The following is a 16,166-nucleotide window of genomic DNA, read 5'->3' on the forward strand; positions in this document are numbered from 1 at the left end:
CATTATGGATGCCATAATCTTTGAATTGAGATTAATGTTATTTTGCCAAAAATATTGGAAAGAACATTTATTGTCTTTGCTGGTAAGGAATGACTTTTCTGCTGTGCTGTATTTGTTAATATGTATTATTCCTGATAGCAGTTTATATCAAAATAATGTATACTATTCAAATATCAAATGAAATGCATGATATAATTTCTAATAAGATGTAATGATAAACTGTAAATTATATAGGTATTTTAGAAATGACATGTTAATTTTGTTTAAGCATTAAGTATTTTAAGGAAATTCTCATCCTCCAGCTATGCGTCGCATTATTTGATGAAGAACGTAACTTCGTTAGTTGTTATCAGTGATTTGGCACCTTCAACATCAGAAGCTATTGATGCAGAAATAAAGAGACTCTTAACGGTAAGAATCTGGTGTAAGGAACCTAAGTGAAAACATTATTTCATTCTTACTTTATGTGAATATCAGATCAGTACTTGTGAGTTTTTTTGTAATTCTAATTCCATTTTCTTGACTTAAAGACTTCAGGCTTCATTTTAAGTCCATCATCATATTTTCATTTTTTGGCTTTGAGAGAAGGCTTGAACTGCAATAAATTGTAATTGGTCAAGGTTTTGAAGTCTTACTGTTTTAATCTTCTCTAGAATATAGTTTCACATGTTACTATTTTCTTGGCCTTGGTTGACCTTTGGTTTATTTATCTTTATTCGGAACTTCATTAATTTTTCTAAGTTTCTAGTGATGAGCAGTATTCAAAGTCTTATACTTGTCCTACTGAGATCATTGTTCTGTGTTTGAAGAGTGTTCAGCAGTGGTTGATTTTCCTGAGTGTTAGACCTTATTACAATATCATGTAGTCTATAATTTATTATCCATTCTGTTTCTGCATTGTAGATTTCATCATAACTGCAGGGGGCACTGTAAATTGTGTTTTTTGTTTACAAAGATTACTGAGTTGTTTTGGTCTTTGTAAAATACTTTAAAAACTTTAGATTTGAAACAAACTTTGAATTTGAGTTTTACCAGTTCTCCTGAGTTTGTTGCTTAGAATTATGGCAAGTGCAAGTAATAGGATAGATGTTGGTTAAAGATTTTCCAAATGGATTAAGGTTAGAAGGCCTTACTAGTGAATATATAATGAACTGCGTAGGGTTATTATTAGTTTGAAAATGTTGTTGGTGAGATATATTTCTTGTTTTAAACTTTGTCCATCAGATATTTTCACTGATTTCATTTCAGAATTTTTAAGGACTCCATGATTTGCTCATGTAGGTGATTGAGCCTATAATGTAGGTATGTTGCTGTCTACTGTAGTGCATAATTGAGACTACTGCCTCATCTTCTGTGCAAAAGATTTCCAATATGAAATTGAAATGCTAATCTGAAACTGTTATTTATTTAAACATTGTTAAAAGCATATGTTTGGTTTAAAGGATTTCTAGAAAATGAGGTGAGAAATTTTCAGATCTGATGATAATTGGGTTTCTGAAAACTGGTACACATAACTTTTAGATGTTGAAATGCCCTGGCTGTTATACTAATGCTCAACATCAAATTTCATTACACACATTTATTAGTTTTCTGTTAAAAGTATCAAAACAATTTTCCTTGATCTTTAGAATTATGTTTTTCTTTTTTCATTACATTTTGAATTATGAATAAGGCTCCAAACCCACAGTTTCTGGTGAAGTATGACATGATATAGTCAGTAGGAAATTTTCTGCAAAATTTTAAAACAAACTAAAGACATGAAAGATCATGTCTGGAAGACAACATAGCTTTTGCATACATGTTAAGCATCTTAGACTTTCTTCATTTGGAAGAATATGTAAATTTTGCAGCCACCTTGCTGCATCATCAGTGTGTTTAAAGTTCACATAAATTATAGCAAAACGCATTACTGAAAGGGTGAAGTGTACAAAGAAATTCTGTATTGAAAGGGAAAATGAACAAAAGAGACTTAAGTTTATAAAATAAATAAATGGATATCCTCAGTATATTAAAATAGTACTTCGGTTTTATTGGCTAAGGGTTTCAGGCTTTAGGAACAAACAGCAGCCAATACATTCATTTCAGTTTTAGAAAATTATTAGAGGAAAATCATTTGCAGTCTTCTATTAGGTATGACAAAACATCCAAGTGTGAGATTACTTAACTATAATTAAGTTGACAAAGCCTTGAATAAACAAGTACTAATTTATCATGCTGCTCCTTCTGGACGTCATTTGGTGTGAGAAGTTTCATTTTCCAGATTAATAATTCCAGACTTTCAGTGTAACACAATATCTTTGTAGTAAAGAAATAGATGGAACTGTCGCATGCTAAGAGTGGTTTCTGAACAATTCACGCTTTTAGTATTGTTGAGTGTGTGATGATTAAAAAAACAAACAATAGAGGCAGCCAAAATCAAAGAATAAATACTGGGCAGTATGTCAAGATAACTGGAATCTGATTCCTACTGGATGTAAAAAAGCTTTGAAAAAAAAATTCTCATTAGTTTCAAGATGGTGCTTTCAGCTAAGGGTGGTTATATCATAAAACAAAAGTAAACAAACTAAATTTGCTCCATATGGATTTGTTTTGCCTGTCAGAAATTAACTTTTAAATACCTTTAATACAAGAAACTTAATATTTTGTATATAAAATACATTGTAATCATTGTGTAATCTCTAATTTATCAATAGTACTGTATTATAATATTGGTAAATACTGGTTGAAAGTCTGACTCAAGCTGGATAATAAACTGAATATTTTTATTGAGTAAGTTTAATAGATAGGGAAAAGAAACCAAAACTTTTAAGTGTTACTGTTGAAAGAATATGGTGCCTTCTTGACACCTGAAAGAAATGTGATGTACATTTTCAGCATAATCACAAAATTCTACACTTGTAATAGGTATCTCTATGTTTAAAGAGCATACCGGTAAGAAGAAACAATGTTGTTCTTTCTTTCAACCCCTTGAAAACATGCCATCTTTGTCTTAGCTGCTACTATAGGAAAGCTCCTCCTACTGGTATGTTCATGCTTCTTTTTATTGTTGGATCTATTAGTGTGGTGTCCTTGTTTCTGGCACAGACTTTACAGCAACAAAGTTTGCATATGTTCTCCCTACTTCTGTGGTTTTATGTTCAGTCATTTCTGATTTCATGTAACTCATTGAAAATTATCTATTCCATTTTGTTGCTTTTCATTTCCACCTTTTCTGTTTAATTCATGAATGATCACAGTAAATTAAAGATATATTACTTACTGTAAAGAAACCAAAAACTTTTAAGTGTACTGTTGAAAGAATATGGTGCCTTCTTGACACCTGAAAGAAATGTGATGTACATTTTCAGCATAATCACAAAATTCTACACTTGTAATAGGTATCTCTATGTTTAAAGAGCATACCGGTAAGAAGAAACAATGTTGTTCTTTCTTTCAACCCCTTGAAAACATGCCATCTTTGTCTTAGCTGCTACTATAGGAACTGTCAGTCACTCTACTAATTATCAAGCCATGTCTGGAATGTGTCCCTTTTTGACAGTACACCAAAGGAGATACCTACAGGTTTCTCTCCATTTTGTGCTGAGGTACCAAAGTAATCTAATGGACAGAAGTATGGGTCATTCTTCAGAATATGAAAGGAACCATCACTGTAAGTCTTAAAGTTCAACTTGAATGTTTGGCCAGTCATCAGAAATTAATAGTTGCTCTGTACAGACTTGTCTTTAATAAAACCTTAGGTGTATTCATGTTGTTATGAGTTCACAAATTGTTTTAAGAGCTAAGATTGTAAGTGACTTGGCCTTTCATTGAAGTTTGTGAAGAATTATAAAAGTTGAGAGTGATATTGTGATCCTTGTGTAATGTCAGACAATGTCTTTAAATTACAATTTTTAGGAAGCAGTGCACTTGAAATATGTTTAAGTATGTAAAATTAAAGTATTTACATGTTTGACATAACAGTTTATATACTTAAGATGTGTTGCAATCAACAGAGTGGAATGACACAAAATTAGCATGCTTGAAAATAAATACACATTTAAAAACACATTTATGTGCTGAAAGCTTGAATTTTGATTCTCAAAACTGTATGTAAAACAGGAAAAACTTGAATCTGAGATTGCTTAAGATTTTGTAAGAACAGGCTGTTTTGTAAGGAAAACTACATCTGCAAGCGCATTGCGACAGGGTTGTAACAAGAAAATATTAACTATTTAATACTATGAACGTTTAAATAGCAAATATTTTTATTTGACCAAAACCAATAAAAAAAACTACCCAACACAAGATTTATTTTAATTTTGATTTGATTTTCTTAAGAATCTCATCAGAATCATCTGAGTTTACAGTTTCATTAACCCTGAAATGATCTTTTCCAATTTGGATTCCACTGTTACAGCTATTCTCAGTGGTTCTACAAGTTTTGTTTTCCTTCACTTCTCAAGACATACATCGTGTACATTTTTGAGCTTGGTAACCATATTAGTGCTTCTAATGAAAGCTCCTCCTACTGGTATGTTCATGCTTCTTTTTATTGTTGGATCTATTAGTGTGGTGTCCTTGTTTCTGGCACAGACTTTACAGCAACAAAGTTTGCATATGTTCTCCCTACTTCTGTGGTTTTATGTTCAGTCATTTCTGATTTCATGTAACTCATTGAAAATTATCTATTCCATTTTGTTGCTTTTCATTTCCACCTTTTCTGTTTAATTCATGAATGATCACAGTAAATTAAAGATATATTACTTACTGTTTAACGCATTCTCATACATAACATGTTTCTGGCTTTCTTAAAGGTATTTAAAATAGTAGTGTGATATATGACTGAATATATAGACTTTCAAGTATGTGAAAAATAGCTCGAGTAATTAGGCTTGTACATTTACCTACATGTACACATTTGGCTGTATGCATCAAACAAAAACTTGTGCTATGTTGTTTTTAATTTTGACCTAATTTTACTATAATCCTAATTGTAGCTGTACAATCAAAATTAAATAATTCAAATCTCATTACTAACAGACAATTTCCCATATTTTAGATTGCATTTGTAGCAAGCAGTATGAAATATTTAAGTATGTAAAATTAAAGTATTAACATGTTTGATATAATGTGTATTTGAGTTGTGCTGTAGTGAACACATGAATTCATGTATACTGTTTATGTTTACTCTTTGTTCTTGTTCTGTAATGCTGAGTTCATAATTATTATTATTTTGTTTTGCATAGTGTAATGAATGAGTAACATACTTAGTGAGATGTTGCATGATCCAATCTGAAATTTAGTTTACGTCTAAACTCCCAATACCCTATTGGGTGAATTATTTCCATTTCAGACAAAACTGAAATAGAAAACCTTATAACCCAAGTGCTTTCAAAAGGTGGACCTTTCTTCTTCAGGGGCTATTTCAGTACAGTTAGGTATTTGAAGAGTTGTGAAACAATAAAATTGAATGAAAGCAACTGTAAAAAATGTTGAGAGGCAAAAATATTTTAAGGTACATAATTATCTATTACACACTGAAGTCACTATAGCAAAATAAAAGTATTTTTGATTTTATTCTCATTATTTGAAGTATCACTGATAAGCATTTTCTGATCCCCATTTAGGAGGTTCTTAATGTTATTTAGATGAAATATGAAAATTGTATCTTTATTCTTAATATGAAAGTCACCTTGCACTCAGTAAACTCACAGGTGAACTTTCAATAGAAATATTATTTTTAGTAATTCTGAATTTATGTGTACACTGTAATATTTACTAAAACTTTACCAAAGTTTACGGAGATAAATCTTGTAAAATTATAATTATAATGAACATTGTTTCTCCAATACAACGTCAGTCCAATCAATCCTGTGTGTGTAGAGTTATTTCATTTTGCTTTTAATTTTGCATCATTCTGTTCAGTAAATGTAATCTGTATTCTGTTCAAGCTGTTGTCTTGGCACAAAGACATTTTAATTGTTAGCTAAGGAGGTAATTAATATAAAGAATAAATAGGTTAGTTAGTTTTAAAAAAATAGTTTTTTTTTTACCATAATTCAGACAGTCATCATGGTATTGTTGGGAGTACCTTATTTGTGGTTCACTCACCATTTTTTTATATTGCCTGGCATGGCCAGGTGATTAGGGCGCTTGATTCACAGTTTGAGGGTCATGGGTTCAAATCTCTGTCACACCAAATATGCTTGTTCTTTCAACCATGGGGGCTTAATAATGTTATGGTCAATCCCACTAATCATTGGTTAAAAAGTAGCCCAAGACTTGGCAGTAAATGGTGATGACTAGCTGTCTTCCCTCTAGTCTTAGTGCTAAATTAGAGATGGCTATTGCAGGTAGCCCTGGTGTAGCTTTGAGCAAAATGTAAAACAAACAAAATCCTTTTATCTTTTGCGAAACCTCCAAGGATCTTCTGAAACAATGAACTAGAATATCTGATTCTAATTTTTTTGAGAGAGAGAAAGGAACAAGGACAGATTCAAAGTTAATTTGCAAGTGTAAAGTAGCTAAATCTTGGAGTCTGAGATGTTAGTACAACTGTAGCAGATGTGATTAGAATTACAATGACACACCAGCTGCTCAAAAGTTAGCTGTTAAAGATGTCTGAGAAATGTTGGTATAGGAAGTGATATCAGACACCCAAAGAAAAGTGCATCTGCATACAGGAGCAGTCTACATATTTATGCATCTGATAGCTTAACCTCAAATGGAGAAGAGTGCAAAGGCAATTAAGTATTAAGTGAATCTTAATATTGCAAAGAAGAGATGGTTTAAGACCATTTCTGAATTTCTGAGTGAAATTCAAGAATACTAGGAAGATAAAAAGAGAGGGGAGTACTAAACTTATGGGACAGTAGCATAACCATAGTATCCTGGTGGTCTAATTTGCAACTATAGGAACACCTTAATGAATGCTTGAATAATAAAAAATAGCATTGTAAAGTGATCCCTCGTAATGCATTACACAGCTATGTAACTCACTTTTAAGCTTCTGGATTTCTCTCAGTAAGTCAGAGATTGCATTTTAACATTTAATTTTAAAGTTTGAGCTTAAGAAAGGTGAGGAATAGTAGTTGTTAAATATTCTAGGTTTTAAAGTTCTGTAACTTATAAGACAATGTATTTTTTTAAATATATTCAAATAAATATTGATATTCATGCAGTTCTTTTGCAGATAATTAATATTATTGTGTAAAAAATATGAATAGTTGTTATTTTGCATTACTTCTTTCACTTAGACCACATACTTGCTTCGTAGTGCTTCTGTGTTATTTCCCTGTGATGGAGGTGACATCCAAGCAGAGGAGTATTACAAGAAGTTTGTAGGAGTTAATATGAACTGGAATTGTGAGATGCACCATAAGGACTTTTGTTTAAGATTGTAATATATACATGTTCCTTAGGTCCTTGCAAAGTATAGGCATTATTTTGTCCTCCCAGAATCAGCAGCTAACGAAGTTATTAGAGACACTTAGTAGCTGGCCAGTAATAGTGTGAAACCACTAATGTACTTTTTATGTTTGTAAAGAAATATTATTGCAACTCTTTGTTTCGCATTTATGTTTGTCTTTTCCTTTGCTGTCTGTTTCCAGTTTATTCTCTATGAAATGTGTTGTTTGTTGCAAATCCTAAGACTGTAGAATACTTAAGAACCTGTATATGATTAAGTTATTAATTTACATATCTTTACTATCTATTAACCTTTTATGTAAGGGATCACTCTGTTGGGCTGATATTGTATGGAAGAACTGACATTTACTATAATCTCATATTAATGATGAGTGGCTTCACAAATGTGGACAATGTTTTAGTAAATGTGAAAAGCCTGTTCAATACAAAATATAATTTCTTTTATAGAAGAATCTCAGAATTTACAAAGGCTTTTACTGAGTCATAATATTCATGTTTTATTTGCATAACTAAAGCTTCAGAGCATCCAAAATCTACATTAGAAGTTGAAAAATGTGGAATAAAACTAAATATAGTTTGTTTTTTTAGAATGACTACAGATAGTAAAAAAATGCATATATTTCTTTACCCTAACAACCTCAGGCTCATTACAGTTTACATTTGTTTTATTGCTCTTTGAATGTAACTAACTAATCTAACAGTGCAATAAATCACCTGGCTTTATGTAAGTTTTTATTTTTATCTAACCCATTTTTTAACTTTCACACTTTGTTACTTTTGTTCCATGTTTTACAACAGTAAACAAATATGCATACAAACCAATATGCTTACTAAACCAGTTTTCTCATTATGTTGGCTGTCCATAAATAATTAATGTAATTTTCAAATCAGCATTTCATAATTTAAAAAGTACATCAAATTAAAACTTCCTGAAGCTTATTATAACTTATCTAGCTTTCTAATTAACCTATAAATAAGTAAAATAAATTTCACTGTGTGTCAGAGCAACATTTTTAGTTGAAACACATCAACCTCTCAAGGCAAATTATTGGTTTTTTAATTCTAAAATAAAACAGATTATCATTTGATCTATGTAGTGTAGGACTTTCTATTGGGTATAAAAATGTAAAGTAATAATGTGAAAGCAAATTGTAATAATTTTTTAAAGAAAGAAGATAAGGGAGGAGCAAGTAAACTTGGGTTGAACAAATAAGTTTATCTCAATAAAGGAAGAAGTTGAAATTCATACTCTATCATAGCAGTATCTATAGCATTTGTTCTTATTTGTTTGAATTAAATGAAGCCCTTTTAAGAGAAGAGAAAAAAAAATGAAATGTCACAGTGCCACCGAGTCATGACTCTGAGAGGTGCAGATTGGTAATTTATTTATATATTTCCTTTTGAAACTAAGAAATTAAACTGCAATAATAAACTACATTTTGATGTCAAGATTATTTACATACATCATTTATAATAATAAAGAGCCTGTCTGTGTGTGTGGGGGGGGACTGCCATAGGTTTAAGACGAATGAACCTAGAGATACAAAACTTTGCATGCATACTCTAAGGGAATTCTGAGGGTGTGCATTTGGGTATTATTGTTTTCATTTAATTCAAAAGCATTTTGACCCTTTAGCCCATAATCCCTATAATTCTGCTTCCTATAGTTCTGTAGAAAATAATCTTTATCTTTTATTTATTCTCACTTATTGAACAAACGATATGTGAAGGTTAATTGACAAATGCTATTTTCCCATACAAATCTGAGAATTAAAGAAAGTTGAATTAAGTTTAAGAAATGGCAACAATGAGAAAAAATAAGAATCAGAAAGTATTGGAGAATGAAAATTCAAATAAAATCATGAGAAGAAAACAATGTTTCTGAGAAGCTGAATTAACACAAATTTCTTGTAAAAAGAGTTGAATTATGTTTGGGAAATGGCAACAGAAATAGTTAAAGAATTGGTGTATTGAGGTATCTATAGAAGTAACTAAGATGATAAGAGAGATGCTTGACCAATACAATGAGGCCTCTGTAAATCATGAGGGGAACATAAAATCTCACAACATGGTGTGAGTAATTCATGCTAGTTGATAGTAGTTTAATTATATTTTGTATGTAATTTGTATGAAGGTTATGAAATGTTCTCTTTGAGACATTTATATCCATAAGTCTATTAGAAGGTTGCAGCCACCTATTAATACAAACCAAACTTCTGTTCCTTTATGTCTAAGATACACATTTGCAGTAAATAATGCTACCATTAAGCAGCAAATATGTAACCATATTACCAACCATCACTATCATCAGTCTTGCTTTCTAAACATTGTAGTACATGTACTGAGTTCAGACACCACATAAAGAATTTAAAGCATTTCAACTTGCATAATTTCATGAAAAAATAATCATGGACAGAAATAAGCAGAAATGCCCTTCCTGTCTCAGTCATGTGTTTAGATTATATTTCATGTAACAAAATATATTAATGTGCACAAGTTTAATTGTAGAAGCATCAAGGATAGTAATTGGGAACATAAGATGATTCCATTTATCATGAACAAAGTTAGTTATCAGTTTATAGATCTTATCTGATTTCTTTATCTATCCTAGCTGTGTATGTAGGGAGTATTGTGGTTTTCTCTGAAAAAATATAACTACAACTCAGTAGACAGATCAAACTGTTTTTACCAAGTAGTCAACCAATGTCTTGTTACCAGATATTACTTTGGTTACAACACCCAAATTATCTTTGATCTATCAACCTACCAACTGCATTAACTATATAATAATCATGCAATTACTTCACAATGTTTTGAAGACATCATGAAAGTCAACTGGGTACTTCAAAATTAAATAAATGCCAATGAAACGGACCATCCTAATTACATGATAAGCAAATAATTATTTCCATAAGGATTAGGTTAATTTTAGCATCTTGGTTGATTGATAGAGTAGATACAGGCTTTTTCTACTTCTGTTTACTCTCAGACTCCTCTTTGACAATCAGATATACACTACCAACATCTTACCCCTAATCAGTTAAGTAAAGATCATACAACACACTGTTATAGTCATCAGGGTCAACCTTTTCTTCTATGTCTGTTCCTTTAGTAATGAGTTTTGAAAGGCTTATGGTTGATAAAGTTTTTTAAGCTTGTCCTTATGTTTGAAGGGCTGATGCATATGATTTAACCACTGTAACTCATGATTTATTACTTTTGAGCTGTTGACAGGCAAGATAAGGACCAGTTTAGCCTATGATCTTCCAGTTTCATGTGAAAGCAAAATCCAGTCACCAGGTGCCAGCTATTGTTATGTTAGAGTTTTATCATTATATTTTATTTTTGTAAGGCTGATTTGCTCATTTCATGATTCTCACTAATTATTGTAGAGAGTGGTCACTTTCACATGTTTCTGCATTGGGAAGAAACCTCTGTATTAAATCTACTAGATGTACTTCTCATTTAACCATCAGAAGATTTGAAGAACCAACTAGTGAGTTGTTTCTCATTGGATGGTATGTGATCTGTGATCAATACATATAGCATATATACTATATGTATATACTTCTGCATTTGTAAACTTAACAAGCACACACTTGAACATCTGAACTGCTTAGTCAGCCCAACCATTGACTAAAGAGTGATACAGTGAATTGGGTATTTTCACTGCTTTTAGAACTTTATTCATTTATTCAAGTAATAAACATATACAGTGGACTGCTCAAATGTGTCAATCAATAGTGAAGTAATCAGTAAAAATTAGAATATGTGGATTACCTTTCTTTAAATGTATTTTAAAAATTTTAAGAAAAGAACCTATATCTCTATAGTCCCACAGTGACTGGCATCAGTGTCCACAATGAATGAACAGGCCTGACAAGAATGATCCAGTATCTGTGCTTTGGCCAAAGAGCAAAGACTATATAATTAATATAGTGACAATGATGCAGGTATCTTGAGGATATTGGCCTAAATTATCATTAAAAAGATGCAAAACCTAAAAGGTTGGGGTTATCTCTTAACCATTTCAATTTTCTAAGGATCATTGAACAGTCCATTCACATGAACTACATGAATGAGAAATTCCACTTTTGTGTGCATGAATGCAAACATCTGTGGCTTCACTTTGAACTCTGTATTTTCGATTTCCCTGAATACCATTTTCAGTTTTTCTCTTGGGCTGTTTTGTATGATCAAAGATTAGAATTTCCATATAGATATACATATTTTCAATTGTAGCACTTTCATATAACCACACTGAGTCCTTCAATAAGTGGCTTGTATATTATGCAGAATAAATGGTGGTAAAAGGATTCATACAGACTTTCCAAAGTGGTAATAGCAGTTTTAAGTCGTCTACCATCATTTAGTTCTGTGTGTCAATAGCTGGAAGCCAATGTTAGTGTCTTAAGCCAACAGGCACCTTCCAAACATCCAGGCATTTTTCTATGCATTGACATATTACATTCATCAGCATAAAGTCTGCATAGAACCTTTAAGTTCCTTTGTTTTTGTTATATTCACTAATGTAGACAAGAATGGATTCATCACAATTTTATTCAATACCTAGATGTTCCAAGAAATTTATGTGTTAGTTACAAATAAAATTATGCCTTGCCCCCTTGTGTGAATGATGTGTTTAATTCAAAGTCATTTAGCCTCAAAAAACACCAGCAAACTTCTTGAATAAATCACTGAACCTGTATCTCTATGTAGAGTTCAAATTGTTATACAAACCTCATTAAGAGATTTTAGACTCTGAAATTTGCCTTTATGTTCTTAGATGCAATATAGTTGGCTTGCTTGTCTCTTTTACTTTTGTTACCATGTTTAAAATCATTCTACATTTTAACAGAGTAACTAAATGTGTGTAGTTACTGACTAGTGTTTGTACAACTTCAACTTTTGAACAGTTAACTTTTCAAACAAGTGCATTCTTCTCTTCAAACAGTAAACAGTTTCTTTTGTTCATTTTATTCCTGCAGTAGGCAATGACGATGTACTAGACTACAGTTATAGAACACCTCAGAATGCCAATTGTAAGTTTAGTTCTGCTAGTACCTTCTGTTTAACCTGCATTTGGTAGCCCACTGTTATTGGTCTTATTCTGGTTTTTAATGTTTGAGTTTCCTCACAGAACTGCATCTGACCAGTTGCACAAGCAAAATTGACTGACAATCTCTGGAATGATGAGAGTTAGGTTCTAGAAATTGTTGCAATTGCTAAAACCATTAATAGCAGTGACAGCAAAGGAAGTGGTTAGAGGACTTGGAGAGATTACACAGGAGAGTCTGCTTACAAATTTTGTCATTGAACAAAGAGTGAGAACAAGTGAGATGCTGTGGTGTGAAGCACAAGAGCATGGAATGGACAGCAGCTGTACTATGAACACTCTGAATCACAAATGGTCAAATTGTGAATGTCATGGAATAACTGTACCAGTTTCTGAATCAGCAGTGTATACAACTGTATTTGATCAGTAGCATTACTACTTCTGTCATTTCATCAGGAATCATAGCTGCTGCATCATGATATTTTGTGGAATATGGTACATGGAACTTGTGGTCTATGCTGCTGTTGTGCCATTTATATTTATTGGGCAATCTATGACTACAGCTGCTAGTGTTGCTGAATTTTTTCATTCCTCCATTGAACAATTCAATGTGACCACCTCAGACAATATTATTACATGAATTGCCTCTCTTATTATAGATATATCTTTCAGTTGTGCTATCCATATTCAGGAGTTGTTTGAAGTGGTCCTTCCACCATTTTTTGAAAGAATTGGCATCCTTGAGGAGCATATTGCCATTGGTTGGGTGAATTGAAACTGGGACATGGTTTTGAGGGTCATAATAATCTTCACAGCTCGGAGAAAGCTGTAAGTATCATGTTGATCAGCAAACGTTTGTAGTTCCATGGACTAGTCTTCCCATCATTTGTTCTCAACATTTTAGATTGCACCTTGGATGTCAGCCTTGATTCATTGGGACAGTTGTTGCATTTCATGTTGTTAAGATTACTTTGCCAGGACACATAAACTCTTTATTTCAAATTGAGTATATTGGCAATTTCTGTGTCATTTTTGTCAAACCAATCTTGGTATTGTTTGGAGAAGTTAACTGTTGTGATTATGGTGTTATGAACTGAATATTTGATGTTTTCCAAGATGTCATCAGTGGAGTGACTTCCAGGATATTTCAAGAGTAAGGTGTTGGGTGACTCTTGAAATTGTTGTTTATTGGTATGGTCCTTTAGGGCAGTAACACTGTTCCTTTCCAAGCATATTTTTTGGATTTTCTCTTTCTTTGTGGTAGGGATATGTTCATTGTGGCTTGCACCAAATGATAATCAATCCAACATTCTTCAAACGTCTGTGATGTGAGAGGTTCTGAAAATTTTATTCAGAGAAGCTTGTAATTTTATGATGCAGTTGCATTTTGTAATTTAGTCAAGAGTTAAAGTCAGTAGTTACTGAACAAACTAAAAAAAAATCATTGTTACTCTTTATTTGCAGTACTATTATTTTATATTCAAGCTGTTGTTTTCTACCTCACAAATAACTACTCAGATATAATTTATTGAAATAGTTAAAAATTTGTGTATCTGTGGTCTTGATGACAGGATCAAAAGTTTGTCAGTAAAGTTTTGAACATGGAGAAAATGCAATATATATCCTTACTTGTGAATTATACTAATGCTTTCAAAGATATTAAAGAAACAATTTTGTAATTACATCCAGATGTAATGTTGTGGTTGTAATTTGAAACTCCTGCTTAAGTTGTGTGCTACTCCATGTGTGCGTGTGTGTGTAATATTATTTTAAATGTTATTTTGACCTTGAAAATACCAAACATACTTTTATACTGATGATTTCCAGTAAAGTTTAGTTTCTTATAAAGGTTTCTTAACAGGTTTACATTAGTAATCAGTTATTGATAATTTAATTTTTTTCAGGAGTCATATGATCGAGCCAAGAACATCCTTCGAACTCATAGTCGAGAGCATCGAATAATAGCTGAAGCTTTACTCAAGTATGAGACCTTAGATGCAGAAGACCTTAAAACTTTACTAAGTGGTAAAAAAGACATTATAAAACAAAGACCTTGATGTACTGAAAACTTAGTATTTCAACATTTTGAACTTGACTTTTTACTGTCTTGTGTAAACTGTCAGTGATGAAAAGCTGATACTGTCTCAATTTATAGACTTGTCATTTAATCACTATTCGCAGCGTAGATTTGGTACATACAGAAAAACAATATATGGCAAATTTTAGTGATACAGTGATTTTTTATCTGTGTGATGTACAGAATATACGATAAACGATAATTTGGATGTGTTAAACAAGCCTACTAATACATAATAGTGTTATAAGGAATTTCATGTTGCACATTGTTTGTATTATCCATTTAAAAAAAAAAAAAAAAAAACTTGAAAGAGAACTATGCTAACCATACTGTAATCTATCCATTAAATATTTTTTCAGAAATTCATTTAACTTATTCTGTAAAATTGCTGTGTAATATGATTAAATTTTTTAACTAACTGCTAAGATATTATATTTGCATTGGGACAAACAACTGAAGTTTAAAAATATGAATTTCTGTAATACAAAATATGATACAAGTTAAAAAAATGTTTGAGTGAAGTTAAAGTTGTTCATTATTGTATTTCAGCAATAAGCTATTTATGTAGTAACCATTCAAATATGTAAGAGGATATTCCTGCTGTTTATTCTTTTAAGTTTATTTTCTGAAATACAATCTTATTTAGTATAAATGTACAGTATCATTACCAAAAGTTGAAATATAAACCAGTAACTGTTTGCATGGATTGAAGCTAAATTGTCTAGAATAATGATTATTATGCTTAATTGTGATGTTCTAGTTATTTGTAATCCACACAACAGGTTTACTATCCATGTAACTGTTACAACCAAAGTTTTAAGAACTGTGTTTGCTTCTGACAATGAAAGAAACTTCTTATTTACTTGGAATCTAAAAATCAACATTTTCCAAAACTTATGAGATGGAACAGCAACTCTGTGTACTTATACCCAACATGTTTTATGTTTTTATACTTTATTTTTCTTTAACCTTATTTTCTCTCACATAAATGCCACTCAACTGCTCTTGTTATTTTTGTTAACTGTTTGTGAGTTTTGAAACAAAGGAGTGCTTGTCAGTTGATGGTAGTTAATGCAGTAATCTGGAACAACAAGAAGCTTTCAACCAACATCTTAGTGCTGTGATGTCATAGTCACCCAGTAACATTGAAAGAAACATTAGGCTGTCTAGAATTATGATTGGCAAGCTGCCTAACCAGTAATAACTCCAAATCAGAAAATGGTGTTATATTTACATTCTAAAATACTGAGTTAATTCAGTGAAATGTTCTGTTCGTTCTTTATCAAAATCTTGAGAATTTTATGCCATTCTGTAATATCTAGTATAAGTAAGTCTTAAAATACCTCACTACAGTACACAATAATAACTAGATTATTGGATAACCTACATCAATAGTGACTGACAACCTCAGAAGGATAGCTAGGTTATACTGACTGGCATTTGCAATATGCTGCTTCGTATCAAAATGTGACAAAACAAACAAAAAACAAATACCACTAACAATTTTTGTAGCAGTAAATATCTGTGTAACACAAATGGCATATCTTGAGTCGATGTCTATCAGCTCATCTAACTTTTTTGTTGGCTTATCTTATACAAGAGGAATTTCTATTTTGATGTATAGTT

The 16,166-nt window shown here is 31.6% G+C and overlaps 1 long non-coding RNA gene across 1 annotated transcript; it reads left to right on the top strand.

Annotated features, from left to right (window-relative positions):
- The first annotated feature begins 316 nt into the window (after positions 1-316).
- LOC143235269 (uncharacterized) lies at positions 317-14,822 on the top strand. The gene is made up of 2 exons (XR_013018996.1): positions 317-411; positions 14,368-14,822. It is a non-coding gene; the product is annotated as an uncharacterized LOC143235269 (long non-coding RNA).
- Positions 14,823-16,166: the final 1,344 nt, after the last annotated feature.

This window comes from Tachypleus tridentatus, chromosome 2 (genome assembly GCF_004210375.1).
Source record: "Tachypleus tridentatus isolate NWPU-2018 chromosome 2, ASM421037v1, whole genome shotgun sequence".
NCBI lineage: Eukaryota > Metazoa > Arthropoda > Merostomata > Xiphosura > Limulidae > Tachypleus > Tachypleus tridentatus.